Below are 14,423 nucleotides of genomic sequence, written 5' to 3'. Positions count from 1 at the left end.
TGTCCTTTTTCGTCGTTTTGCGATACTTTCGTAATAACATCATTAATATCGCGGGAGGATGCGGTGTCGACTTCCTTTTAGTCCTAAAGCACCGACTTAAAGTCAATGAAGTTCACGTTAAAGGGAGGGGTCGGCCTGTCCGACGGCTTATTGATATACTAAGTAAACATGGCCTCTTTTCAGAAATTGGCAATGAATGCCTTGCAAATTTGAAACAATTTCAGCATTTGATGCCAAAAACGGCATATGTGACGTTCGAGGTTTCGAATCTCTCTTATTCTACGCTCAATACAAATTTAAAAACTTTCTTAAACTTATAAACCTACGTACAAAAATATCATCATTATACAATGGTCGTCTCATGGAAATTTACATTAGTCTTTGATTCCTTCTTTTGATAAACAAGATCACATCATGAACTGTTCAATGTTCCATTTTCGATTGTTCTCATTCAAGTTTTACTGATTATTAACTACATGTAGAGGTGTGACGCTATCTTACACGGCTTGGGACGCTTCGAGATCAGTTGTTTACAACTTAGAGGGCGTTACATACGCCTTCACATACCCGAGGAAACGGAAGACATCATTCCACACGTTTAATGACGGCTCCCATACCGTGTGGTATATGTGTCTTGTGTTACGTCATAGATCCTTCCCTATGGTATATGGTTACGTATAGTTACTTTAGTATAAGTGATTGTCTTGTCACGTTAGGCTGCGTCCACAAACATATCTGGAGGAGTGGGGTCGCGAGAGTAGAGAACTTTATCTAAGAATCTTTCAGGTACCCCATTTACAACTTAAAAAAATTTATGTGTAAGTACCTTCAACTTTTTCGAGTTCACCTCAAACCCCCTGGCACCCCTGCAGGGATGTTTGTGAATGTAGCCTTATGTCGAATAGTAATGTTATTAAGTTACAATATTGTGATATTATGCTGCATCTTGCCGTGATGTTTCAGTATCGTCATTACAATATGCATATGTGTATGGTATTGTAATTTTGTTATGTAGTGTACTAATCATAACATTATGTAATTATGACAGTGTATCTCGTTGAATGGCCTTACCATGGTGTTTTATCGTGTTCGATACAGTTATTTAATTAATTAATATAGCTGTGTTATTATAAGAGCCATTGTGTTGCATTCATAACTGAATTTTACACTGATGATTGACAAGGAACCTTGTTTTGACCATATTGACCACAATTATGAACTTCTTCAATCTATATGATCATGTGACTTTTAGAAACACCAGGCATGCAATCGTTATCTATGCTTCACTTCCGTATGTAATCTTTTGATAGTATTAATAATGGGACCTTGCTCCGTTAGTACACCAGATTAGATAATTTTTAGTAATCAATGAAAGACGGTTACGCGTGAAGTTCAAAGTACATCTTGACATTTCCGACATTCTATCAGCAACACTTGACAAATCAATAAATAGCGCGAGTTGTGTAATTGAACACGGACGGAAGCACTTGAACATTGGACATCATCAGCCTATAGGCCGGCAAAAAAATCTACCGGCCGCTTCTCTCATGAAGACTTTAACAATACAATTACGGTCCATTAAGACAATACATAACGTGTCATAGGATGACAAAACAGAACAACGACAAGATCATATACTCTTAGGCCAAATAAAAAATATGTTTGTTTCCGGTAACCTGCCTGGGAAAATTAAGACAGTAATAAATTAAATGGCGTCCACAAGTCATTGTGTAAATCTTGCAAAGCGTTTCTCTGTTTTTTGCTTGCGGTTCTACATCGTTTTCTGTAAAGCAATAATTATCTGGCGGGTGAAAAACCCCTAGTCGGACACCTTTAACAGTCTGAAATAAAAAAAGGTAGGGTAGATAGTAGATAAAAATCCCAGACACACTTTTCGAGTTCATTATGCTGTCAATCATTGTGCAAATTTTGACGGAAATATTGATGAGGTTTTTGAAATTTTCTGTCACATTTTCGTCATGTAAAGAAGGATTACAAAAACATAAATCACAGTATTCGCCAGTATCTATAGGCTTTAAGAACTCGGTTGTTTGCGGAGAATTCACTGTTTGTAAATGCCCAATACTTGTTCTGGAACATTATCCAAATACTCTCAGTGCTATTTTAGATCAAGGTTCTTTGTACCTTATTTTCATCACTCTATTTCATACCAGCATTTTCCGGCGAAACCTTACTTATGTTTCTTTTCATCAATCTTCAACCCCCCCCCCCCCCCGACATTGAATGGTCCGTCTTCCAAATTCCACAGATTAGTAAATCAGCAGGTGTTTATTTGGCAACTCTGCAGATCACATGGTAGATCTGCAACAGGCGAAGTGTGAGGGCACGTTTTCTAATTTTAATGAACTGCTCTGGCAGTATAGGCGTCTTAAAGCTTGAACGGGTGAGAAGTCGTCCCGGGAGTTCGTTGGAATCAACATAAAATGTCCATGGGTGGCTGTGGTTGGACTTTCGATAAGTTGGTATAATTATGTAATGCATATCTGATCACTGATATATGAACGGTGTTTGAGGGATGAATGACATGGTGTGGTGAAGTGGTGTGGGGATATTTTTAAAATCGTAGCGGGAAGGCAGTTGCGAAAATCTTTCATATTCCCATCAATATTTGCGTTTTATTATAATACCCAGAAATAGTATTTGTGTGCGTCAAACAGCCCTGGCAGCAACATATCAAAAATCGTCTCAACCGTTGAAGAAGAAAGGGGTTTACCGGGGAGCATTTCATATCCGGGGAGGGGGGACTTAGAAGATTTTGTGCAAGGGGGGTTCCAATAAGTTGCCTTGGAAAACAATCCATCCAGCATGGCAGTGAACATGAAAAGCGATTCAAATCAGACACGAAGTTCAAAATTAATGCACCGACAGGTACTTGCTATCATTCCGTTTCATTTTCGGAGCGCTCGATTGGCACCTTTTTTCAGAGTCTGATTTCATTGCATTTTTTCACCTGACTTTTAGGCTCCGTTATGAAGAATATCACGAATTATCATAATTTTTCATTTCTTAAACATGATACTTTGCTAGTTTGTTTTATTGTGCTCTGCCAAAAATTCTGTTTTAAACCACTCCCCAAAGCATGCTGGGAATATTCGTTATCCACAAGCCTGCACTGGATATCTGATATCTACTGTTGTTCTTGACAATCAAGTGCCAAGGATTATCATGACTTGTCGACAAGAGTTGCCGTTATTCAGAAAGTGGTTCCCGCATGCATGCTATTGTCCCTAATACATTTGCATTGCAATTTGACAGGGGTTCAGTAGACCTCCCCAAGTAGTTGATTATTTGTGTCTCTTCAGTGCATATAATTCCTCTCCTCTCTAATGCATTGTGCAGTCTTTCAAAACCCTTGGGTTTGTTTGGAATGCTTTCATCGCCCAGATGAAACTTTAATCACTGAACAGTGGTAGCGGCATTATCACAGAGTGACTTCACAATAACTTCTTTTGCAATCTTCTTGGCCTCCATCACTAATCTCGATGCAGCAAACGCTGCTTCTATTCTCCTCCCAACTTCCTGATGTAGACGCTGTTTGCATAAAATTGGATGTCAACTTTGTGCAGCTACCACAATTCGCTTTCGATACGCCATGCATGGACCTCCATGCGCCTTGTAAAGGAAACCACTTTGACAAACTGGGACATTTGCGTTGAGGTACGCGCATAGCGTGAGTAGGAAAAATCCTCTTGGAAAGAAAGTATTAAAAACACTGCTAGAAATGGCCATGTTGAAAAATATAATGCCTAGTCGAGCAGAGAGAAAAAAACAAACTGCTCCCGCACGCTCCCGAAGTATCTTCCAAGCCCCCTCAATATCACATGGTCCATCCCTAAGGCCCTCTTTGACCCCTTTGCTTTCAGATACACGTTGCGTTGCATCTCTTGGTAAGGCGGGCCGACACGAGCTTTTGCACTCTTCGAATATTCTCAGTCCATTCTACTGTTTTTCTTTCCCACCAAGACGACTTGGTGGTACCATGGAGGCAGCAATAAACATTTGTACACATAAAATGCCGTGTCCACATATGACATTTTAATATACCGCCATGATAGTACTATTCGGAGAGCTGGCACGTTGGCATATCTTCTGGTTGCAAAAAAGTTGTTCTTGGAAAAGTACATTGACTTCGAAAAAAACAGCAATTTCTGTTCATTAAAGGTAGTGCAAGTGAACATTTAGTGATAAAATGGGTTTTAAGAAAAAGAAAGTTGCCCGACACTTCATCGTATCCCGTCTACAATCAACATTCAGGTATTGTGGACAAAATAGTTTTCTATCGGGAAATTAAACCCAGGAATCTGAATAGTAGCAAGATATTTACCCAAAAGATGATATTCTGTCGTGCAAATTATCGCATATACACATAGAATGTTGCTTGATAGAATTCGTGTGCAAATGAACTGCCGTGGTATTGTTACACCCTGGTGAAGCCATTCAGTGTGTGGTCTCCTCGACAACAAGTGGTATGACCAATGATGGATGATATTTGCATAGTAGCCATATCACCGGATGTATTCAATTATTGAGTGTCGCTGTTAAGTAACTGACCTTAGACAAATTCTCAAACTAACAGACCTTACTAATACTATACCCCTTCGTTGATCGTCACATCCAGTAAAATAATTTGCTATCACGGCCAGTCTATAAGTCAATTACCGTTTAATGTGTGATAAGAGATTTCGCGTCTGCATTGATGCTATGCAAACATTCGTGAAATCACGTGGTACTGTTATCGGTTGCATTCATTCCTCTAAATCCTATTCATTCGTTTCTTCAAGCCATTGTTATTACTTCCTGTGCTGACACAAGATTTTCTGAACTGTAACGCCCCATCGGCCACCAGTATTCTGATCACGTCTGTACGGTTGGACTATGGACACAACATTAGACGACAAACACTGAGTGGAAATAGTTTGGCTTCGTCACTCCTTTTGTCAACATTATAGCAACCTAAGCAAATGACGTAACCTATAGACAGTTTGAACGCGTATGCTTTAGATTACGATTTGTGACCAATTAAACAAGTCTGAGTGAAATTAGATACACAATGAGAACGCACAAGAAGCAGGAACAAACGGAAAAAAACTCCCAAAACAAAATACCAATAAACAACGATCTCGGTTTTCGGTGTGTTCATTTCTGAGGTTGTGGGACTGTCCAAATCTGAAGAAGTGCAATCTCATTATGCTGTCAACCAACAAGCAATAAAACTATTCAATACTATTCAATAGACTCCATATGTATCTTTGAGTCACTGATTTCATTGACATAACTTGGTATAAATAAACGCAACATACAAAACACGGCTACTGGTGTCATTACATGTTTATTTGACAAAATATTCCTAAAAATCACAATTTATACAAAATTTATATATATATTATAAATATGTATTTGTAAAAGGTAAAATAAGTAGAGTAAGAGTAAGCTGATACAATGGATATTACAATCAGTAAGGTAAACCATCAAAAGTTTATGAAGGAACATTACCTAAAAACCATCTTCAATCCTCACTCCAAATGGGAACACTGATTTAGCCATTACTCCAGTTTTTTAACAAAAAAATTGCATTTCTTTCTTTATTGGAAGACTTCCTTGGTCCACATTCCAAAATTTACACTATATCAATCTTAGACGGTTTCCCAATGTTGTAAAGCTAAACACTGCTTGTACAAATACCATGTCACTTTACCTGATAAAAATGTTCTATGACTAACTAAAATACAATTACCAAACACATTAGCAATGACATTAAATATAACAGACACATTATAGTGCAAATGTCATTTGGTTTGCAAATGGCAGTGTTACCATGACAACTGACATAAAGGCAGTGTGTTTTCATCTGTCAATATGACAGTAAAAAAAAGGTTTTTGTTGGCTGATGACAAAAGTTAATGTTTCTTATTCAGTTTTCCCTGGTGTATGGCATAATAGTATGTTGATAGCGATTATCTAAAACATCTTACATCCTCTGACATCTGCATAATATGCCCATATTATTAGAGGTTCTATCTAACCATGTGATTCATGCTAAAGGGACTCTGACAGTGGTTATTGAAACTGCAATGAAAATTGAAACCTTTTGATCCAAAAGAAATATACCAATCTAAGTATTAGTTTTAACCTAACTTGGTTCATCCTCATAAAAATTAAAGATAAATTTGAGGGAAAACAGAAAAGTTTCAAAGGAGTAGACTTTTTGTCCCCAAAATGACAAGCATGTCAAAACAACTGATATAAGTGATTTTTTTTATGGCATTTGGCAATATTCTACTAAAAAAGCATTCCAAGGTCCTAACAACCAAAACCAAATGCTACTGCTATGTAATATCAAAGTTTTGTTTCTGACCAAAGTGAGAAAAATATTATAAAAATTTTATATGAAATTATAAGGGTATCCCTAGAAACTTTCATAAAATTATCAAAGTATTTGTGTCGCAAGCATTTGTCGAGTTTCATTATTTTTGACAGTTGTAAATTTCTGCTTGCATTAGCATATTTTGGGGACTCGCACGTTCAACTTCATGGTTTTTGCAATATATGGGTAAACATACATGCATAAATATGACAGACATCTAATCACAAAAGCTCCCAATGTACATATGCTGTAAGGGACTAAAACGAACCTAACTTTGTAGTATGATTTAAAGAATTACAAAAAAAAATACACTCGGAAAGCATATGATTTTTAGGAAAAGTCGTAACAATAATTCTTTTGATACATGCAATAAGCAGTGAAACTTAATTGCTCTTTTACAAAGGGTAATATTGATGCACTGAGGATACAGTTTGTACATTATCATTTCTTAAAACAGAAACTTGCTTAATGTTCTCAAAGTAAACACTACCATGGAAAATGCAGGGTCTTAATAACACCAGTCCACATTCCTAATCAAACTCACGATTGTGTAACTTGGAGGAGATCATCTCATTAAAGAACTACTTGAATGTGTACTGCAGTATTCACTGAGATGTGGGATAAATTAACATGCTTAAAAGGTATCCCCGAACTTGTGCTGTAAAAGAATGTTGCAAAAGTTTCAGTTACGAAGGACAGAAGTATATGCATAGTTACATGCAAAGCAATTTACATGCTGCCTAAAAAAGTAGGGCACAGCTGTTATTTACAATTCGTAAATGACTTAATATCAAAGACGACCATAGCAATTTTTGTTTTGTATATCAACATGTATAATCTATACTACTGTTGGGCTAGAATGAGTGCAAGTTCTTAAAACAACACTTCACAAGGTGCAGACTTGAATGTGCGGCCTAATAGTTTGATTGACAGTGGTGGTGGATTTGCAATCATTGCTGTCAATCACTTTACTGCAGAAATTTCTGTGGTGTCAAGGATTAAACTAGTTTCATCATAGGACAACTCTGGAAGATGTCCTGTACAACTGTTTTTCATTCATCTTGAGCATCAAACAGGTATGAAAGGGGTAAACAACGAAAAGACTTCTGTTATCCATGACAGCCATATTGATTGTATTGAGTTCAAAGGTCAATAAGTGGGACTCAAAGATGGGAGGATTCAGTGGAGTGCAGACCAAAATTTTTCTTATCTTACCCAAATCTTGGGACCAGACCCAAACACACCCTTGGGCTTGAATGTGAAGCTAGCATTAGCAGCTGGCAGTTGATATTATCACAAGCAAATCTAAAAAGTCTGCTCTTCATATGAACTAGTGTTTGACATATTAGGCCACTTAACTTACTAGTTTAAAAAAAAAACACACTTCAACATCTTCTGTTTTTGCATGCCCTATCCATCCAATTGTAACCTTAGCCTTACATAATTGTTTGAATTTCCTGTGGCAGATTTTTAAAAAGTCCAAATGAGACTTACAAAATACATGATAAAATCGAAAATTTTCTGTAAACAATTTCTAGTTATCTAGCACTCTGCTACACCAGTAACATACAAATTATTTCTAGAGGAAATTATTTACATGCAGTGCAAATACTTGTCAGAAAATCAACCTTGACAAGCACTAGGCACTGTATAGTATGGCAATGTATACATGTGTAAACTGTAAATCACAATGTCATGTTAATCATTGACCAAGAGTGACCAACTCTGGCAAGCGAATAATCTCAAATTGTTACAAGCAGACTTTTATAGGATCCCCTAGGCACAAAGTTAGAAATAAAGAAACTGTAAAAATGAAGTCCAATGTTACTTGGGATCAATCACTTCTTTTTCCTCTCCTTAGAAACATCATGTAAGACAGAGAGACTTCATAAGTTTTGCAGATGATAGTAAACAAACAGATATGAAAACATATCATTACAAAGGGAAAAAGTTACAAAAGACTTTCAGGTAGGAAGTAGATGAGATATTATGGAGTGATACATAGTATATGGTATAAAAGAATTTTTGATGGGCCAAATATACCAAGTTCAATATTGCTGGTTGAAAAGTTTCATTTACAGCAATAGGAGCATCTGCAGAATTTGTTTTGGTACTTTTGTTTGACTTCTTGCATACTGTTCTGATGCAACAATCATATTAAAATCCAATAGTGACGAAGGTTTCTTTGAAGTAACTGTAACATGTGACCATCATCAAGGTTTATATGCAGTAGCAGATGCGAACTAATCAGAAAGCACATCAAGCAGGTCTCCATGCGTTCACACTCATTGTGTGCATGTGCAAACTGCAATGTATATAACAAGCTAGAAACACTTCGGCATGGCAGTGACAGTTCAGTCAGTAATGAAATAAAATCAGTATTCCATTGAACAGTGCCTCTTCCTTTTCTTGTTCGGTGATATTTGGTTTGATTTTGTAAACAGTCTATCCGGTTTGTTCAAGACTGGACTATGTACACAGCTTGTATCTTCTTTAATCTTCTTTTCATGTGGTGATGTTACCAACAAAACAGGCAGATAATTGTCAAAACCAGTGAAGGAGCTCTGGTAGAGTATGAGGGCAGCTTGAATTGACAGCACACGGTCGTGATTCTTAGCACCATCAAACAAATCCCAATAAATGCTGTGTTCCCACAGATGTTTCGTAAAGCAAACTTTGCTCTTGTATAACTTTCCTAAAAAAAAAAATTAGGAGCGAGATGTGAGCAACCTAATGTAAACAATATGGCTGATTTCCCGCCAAAATCAGACGTTAGAGATTCAGATTACATCGGTGCATTCATGAATATCCATTTAAAGGCCACCACTGGCACCAGATTAAGAGGCACTACAAATCCCACGACTGCTTCCATAAGAGACAGTGGTCCTTAAACCAAGTGGAAGCTTTTACCTCAATCAGCAATTTAAAAAGTGTTTCCATATTTTGTGCGATGTTATAAATGAAGCAATTTCAGTCGATGACAGCGCGATGGCAATGAGATGTTGCTACTGTATACATGTACTGCCAATGTCATGTCAGGCAATATTAGTGCACGGCCAGTATCATGTGCAACCTGAGAAAATGCATAATATTGTTTTGGCAATAATGATTTCAGAATTTTCAGAGAAAAGTTGTCATTGTTTGCTATGTTTTAAACCGCTTGCTGGTGTCGACGGGAGGTGGTTGTGTGCCAAGGAGAAATATTTTGGTTTGCCTGTAGTTATCCACTTGATACTATGATAGTGGCACTTCATTCTTCCACTGATACCTCAAAATAAACAAGTCAATAATGTGATAAAACTACAAAGTTACAACATAACTTCAAACTTACCGCATATGCAGCAGTTTATCCCTCCCTCACAGGAATCGTACTCCTTTAAAACTTCAATAATGCCCTTTAACTCCAATGTTTTCTGTGGGACAATACCATTACTTGCGTCAGTGTACTTCTGCGGTTCGTTTCGGGTTCTTTTGGGGCGAACTACATAATCAACACTCTCCCTGAAGTTGGTGGCAACTTCAGTCATCATCGTCATAAGAGGAATGACACCAATATTGGCAATGTCACACGGCTCTACAGCTGGAAACTGTGCAGGAGAACCCCACCGAATGCGAATACCTATACCTCGCTATTCACAATTTCTTTCAAGAAACACGAGGTCTCGTATTCTATGTTTATTAGTCTGTGACGTTTAATGGGACCTTGATCTGATTGGCTAAATTGTATCAAGCAGCTATCGTCACAACCCGCCTCTTCAAATTGGCCAATGAACGCCACGTTTTCTTACACTGATTTCTAACGACAAGACTGATCATTTCCAGCTGTAACTTAAATGGAACCCTGAAAAAATTATCGAGAATGAGCACACGACGGCACAAGAGTCAGCGAATAACTTGCTATCCAGCTTCTTCATTCTCGGGTTCAACTGTCTAAGCGCGTAGCTGACAAGGAACATGTATCAAACATTATCTGTGAAAAGTTTTCTGAGATACATGAACGTGCTAGGGGGTGAGGGATATCAATCCATACAGCCACACCACCGGCGGTGGCACAAGAAGCATTTGTCAATACTACCTACTATATTAGCTTGAGTTATTTACACTCATCAATAGGCAACGAATAGCGTCCACATTCCTCGCACATTGTTTCCATAAAAAAGGAAGGTACATTTGTTTGTAGTTGTGCAGCAAAGCATGACGATCGATCGGAAATACCCAAAGTGTACCTCTTTATTTCCCGCCAAAACTTGTGTCTCACACTCAATCACATTCCACAGCATCCATTCACGTTGGGCTTGTCATATGTTAAGGGACAGACCAGCGTAATTTCAGAGGTAGTTATCAAAGCTGGGTTGGGGGATGTCAAATAACAAATGACAAATAACAGTTTTAAAAAGTCAGTCTTGAATCCATACTTTTTTATTATATTTTTTAATTTCTTTAAATCAATGCATCCATAAATGAGGGATATGGAATAAATAGAATAATGAATATGACAAAGTTAAAAATAGGGGAATATAAGTTGACTTTTTCTGAATACTTTTACATTCTCTTTGTGGAATGACTAAAGGGCACATTAAAACAATTCAGCATATCTTTCTTGCAGTACTTTCCATATCACATAATTTAACACAGCCAGTTGTTTAAAGGTATGATATAGTTACAAAAATGCCAAATTGTTCTACAGTAGCAAAGTTTGACATCTACTCCAAGTGAAATTGGCTGAAATGCCTCAAGTACTTTGTCCTTTCTCTCAATGAATGTTTTGTGAATGTACCAGTACATAACTACAGTGGTTTAGTCTTTCATAGTACACCAATGTGCAGGTTAATTGTGTTTTGTAGATCAACTTAGTGATGCTAACTTCTACAGTTACAGCTGATTTTTTCCCCAGAATAATTTAGGTTTCAATTTATCATTTACATTTTTTTTGAAATTTCCTTTTAAAACAAATGGTGTTCATAAGGGGTGGACCACGTGATATTAGGGAGATTTGACAGATTGACTATCGAGCTTAATTTTTTTTCTTCTTCCTTCGCCAAGAATAATGTTTTTTTCAACTGTGTTAACCTGGCATCTTTGTTTTTCACTTCTATCAAAGGAATCTTTTTTTTGATATCTAGCGCGAGCTAAGTGGACAAACTGGATTGAGTATTGAAGATATTTTTAGGTGTAAAGATATGAAACTTTAGCAGAAGCACAACACCATTGGTACATAAAACAACAGTAAAAGTGCAATCAAATCATTAATCAAATTAGGGTAGAATTCAGAGGGGAGTGTAAAGAGCGCCCTCGGGCGGCGGATCTTTCAGTCAAGTTTAGGCAGACCATTTGATTTCGGGGGGTGGGGATGTGGGGCTGAAAGGCTTTTGGAACGAAAAAGAAGAAAACAATTGATTCGGTAATGTCTTTAGAGGAAAATATTGATCATAGCAGACCAAAGGGAATTGTCACAAAATTTGGGAAATCTGTCTTTCTCTGGAGGTGCACTGCCTTTGGCAGCACTAACCTTCTCAAAATACATGAGGAAGTCCAATGTCTTCAATGTTGGATTGCTGACTATTATTACTCAAACACTAATTATACAAAAATATAATAGAAATATTTGGGTCCAATGTAATTTTCAAACAGACTTACTTTAATAGTGCAAAACGAAAAGAAACACCTCGGATTGCACTATTACCACATCAACTTTAAAAAAATTTTGATGCGAGAGGGGGACACCCTCCCCTCTCCCACCCCAATTTTCATGTGCAAAAAATGTGACACTCCTCCTGTGTATCACAGTCCAATCATTTGTGATACAATTTTTCATTTGAGCTTTGAACTTTTGAAAAATACCTTTTAACCTTTACAAATATGAAATAATCATCTTTATACAAATTTTCAAGTAATTCTCAATAAAAAAGAGATCAAATTTCATATTATAGTACGCTTAGCTCAAATGTAACCATCTGATTGGCTGGGTCCAGTTTCTGTAAAAACCTACTGTTGTATAGCTGCCCTGATATCAATTCCCTACAACAGATAAACAATTCTATATCACCATGAAGTGAAACCATAGCTCTGAAAGACAGAAATTGTGGCACTATGTAAATCTCAGTAATCAGGAATTCTTTTAGTACCCTATAGATTCTTGAAAATGTTACAGGAGAGAGAAGTTTCACAGACATACAAACACATACTGTCTATGTTGAATCACAGTAGCTGAAATCTTCGGCCCTCTACCGTCTATGCTGAAATCGGCGCTAGTTAACTGGCTGATTTAAACATACGAATACTGAAGGTGTTGTAACATGTAAATATTCAAGATATTGTAAACAAAGTGAAAGTTGTTCACCACTGGCCTCCTGCTTAAATTTGGAACTGTCCCCTCCCTCTGCAATTCCTGAACCAGCCACACTTACTGCAGACCCTCTTCTAATTTACAAAGATCCCCACTGCCCTCTCCCTATCATATACATTCACTTCCCCACTGGCAAACCCCTGACAATAACCAAATTCTACTCCATGCATGTCTGCTTGGCTTTTTCCAAGTTGTCTGATTAGCAACAGAATAAAAAAAATTTCCTGCCAACAAATAAACATAGGGCCAAAGTCCCTGAAGCTACTATAGACATGGATACAAAATTAAGTATTTCCTTACTGTATGAAATTATCTCACTAAGGTCATCCTACGGACAAGTAAACTAAATATTAAAGCTGTCTGACCAGCGGTTTTGAAAGAACAAGCAACTCAACAGTTGACAGAGCTCTGTTGAGTTATGTAGAGAATAACCTTTTGTGACACATGTATTGATGAAGAAGGTGGATATCTTTGATTAACATTGTGAGTTCTGTTTAATAAGTTGAGACTGTACATACTCAGAGAAAGCACACTGAAGAGACAAAGGTTTGAAACTTAAGAAGTTCAAGGTCATCAAAAGCATTATAAGGAATCATGTTACACTTTAATTGCACTGTTTACACAGATTGCATAATTGCTATAAATAGCACATGAGGAATCTTTATACAGCCCAGCTTTACCATAAAAACCCTATCACTTTGACCACTCTTTTAATTGACCACTCTATTTTTTTCCTCAAAAAGTAATTTTATTTTATCCTTACCAAGTCAACCATAAATGGAAATTAGAACTTTCTCTATCTCTATCTCTATCTCTATCTCTATTGACTATTTTGAGCAATTTCTTTTAGATAACATACAGGGCACAATAAATGACGGTTCAGAATATGTCAAAGTTGGGATTCAGGAAAGTTGCCTCTACATGTTTTAATCCTCCAAGATGGTAAGCATTTCACTATGAACTGTCAAAAAAAGTTGAACTTTCTGATAATTCTACACTAAAATTATTTTGGCTTTGATGATTTCCTAATTAATTCAATTATTTAAAATCATATTAATTATTTTTTTCTGGGTGAATTGATAGGGTTTATACAGTACAAGAATTACATACAATGTAAGTCAAATTTTGACCAAAAATGACAAAAAAATTCCTTAAAAATACAGATTTGCATATTTCATCACAATTTGAACAAGTCTAAGTTGGGTTACCCCTAGGGACCTGTATACCAAATAACAAAGCTGTCTGACCAGCGGTTATGAAGAAGAAGATTTTTTACCAAAAACACCTTTTTTGGCATTAATTTGCCTATTTTCAACAATATCAAAAAATTAAAAAAATAGTTTCTCAAAATCGTATTTTTCATCTACACAACAAATATCAAATCAGTAAGTACTGCGGTTCTCAAGATATTTGAGTGGACGGACGCCTCACAAACGGACATACATACATACATACATACATACATACAGACTGACGACGGACGCCGGACGGATACCCATCCCAATAGCTTCTATAGACTATAGTCTATAGTAGCTAAAAAATGTCAGCCCCCCCTCCCCCCACCTACAAAAATGCTCAGACAAAACTGCCCATCTGCTCAAAAAGAAATTGCCTGTATACATAGATAATTTTCCTATGCTGAGATGAAATGGAAATTTTTTGCACACTCTATTAAATAAAGCCACTCAAACA

The 14,423-nt window shown here is 36.9% G+C and overlaps 1 long non-coding RNA gene across 1 annotated transcript; it reads right to left on the bottom strand.

Moving 5' to 3' along the window:
* Positions 1–5,331: 5,331 nt before the first annotated feature.
* LOC139116255 (uncharacterized) lies at positions 5,332–10,065 on the bottom strand. Its single transcript, XR_011548269.1, has 2 exons — positions 9,717–10,065; positions 5,332–9,080 (listed from the first exon to the last, which is right to left on the bottom strand). It is a non-coding gene; the product is annotated as an uncharacterized lncRNA (long non-coding RNA).
* Between the last annotated feature and the right edge of the window lie 4,358 nt (positions 10,066–14,423).

The sequence above is a fragment of the Ptychodera flava genome, chromosome 17, assembly GCF_041260155.1.
Source record: "Ptychodera flava strain L36383 chromosome 17, AS_Pfla_20210202, whole genome shotgun sequence".
NCBI classification, from domain to species: Eukaryota; Metazoa; Hemichordata; class Enteropneusta; family Ptychoderidae; genus Ptychodera; species Ptychodera flava.
This window is presented reverse-complemented; position numbering and strand designations above follow the sequence as displayed.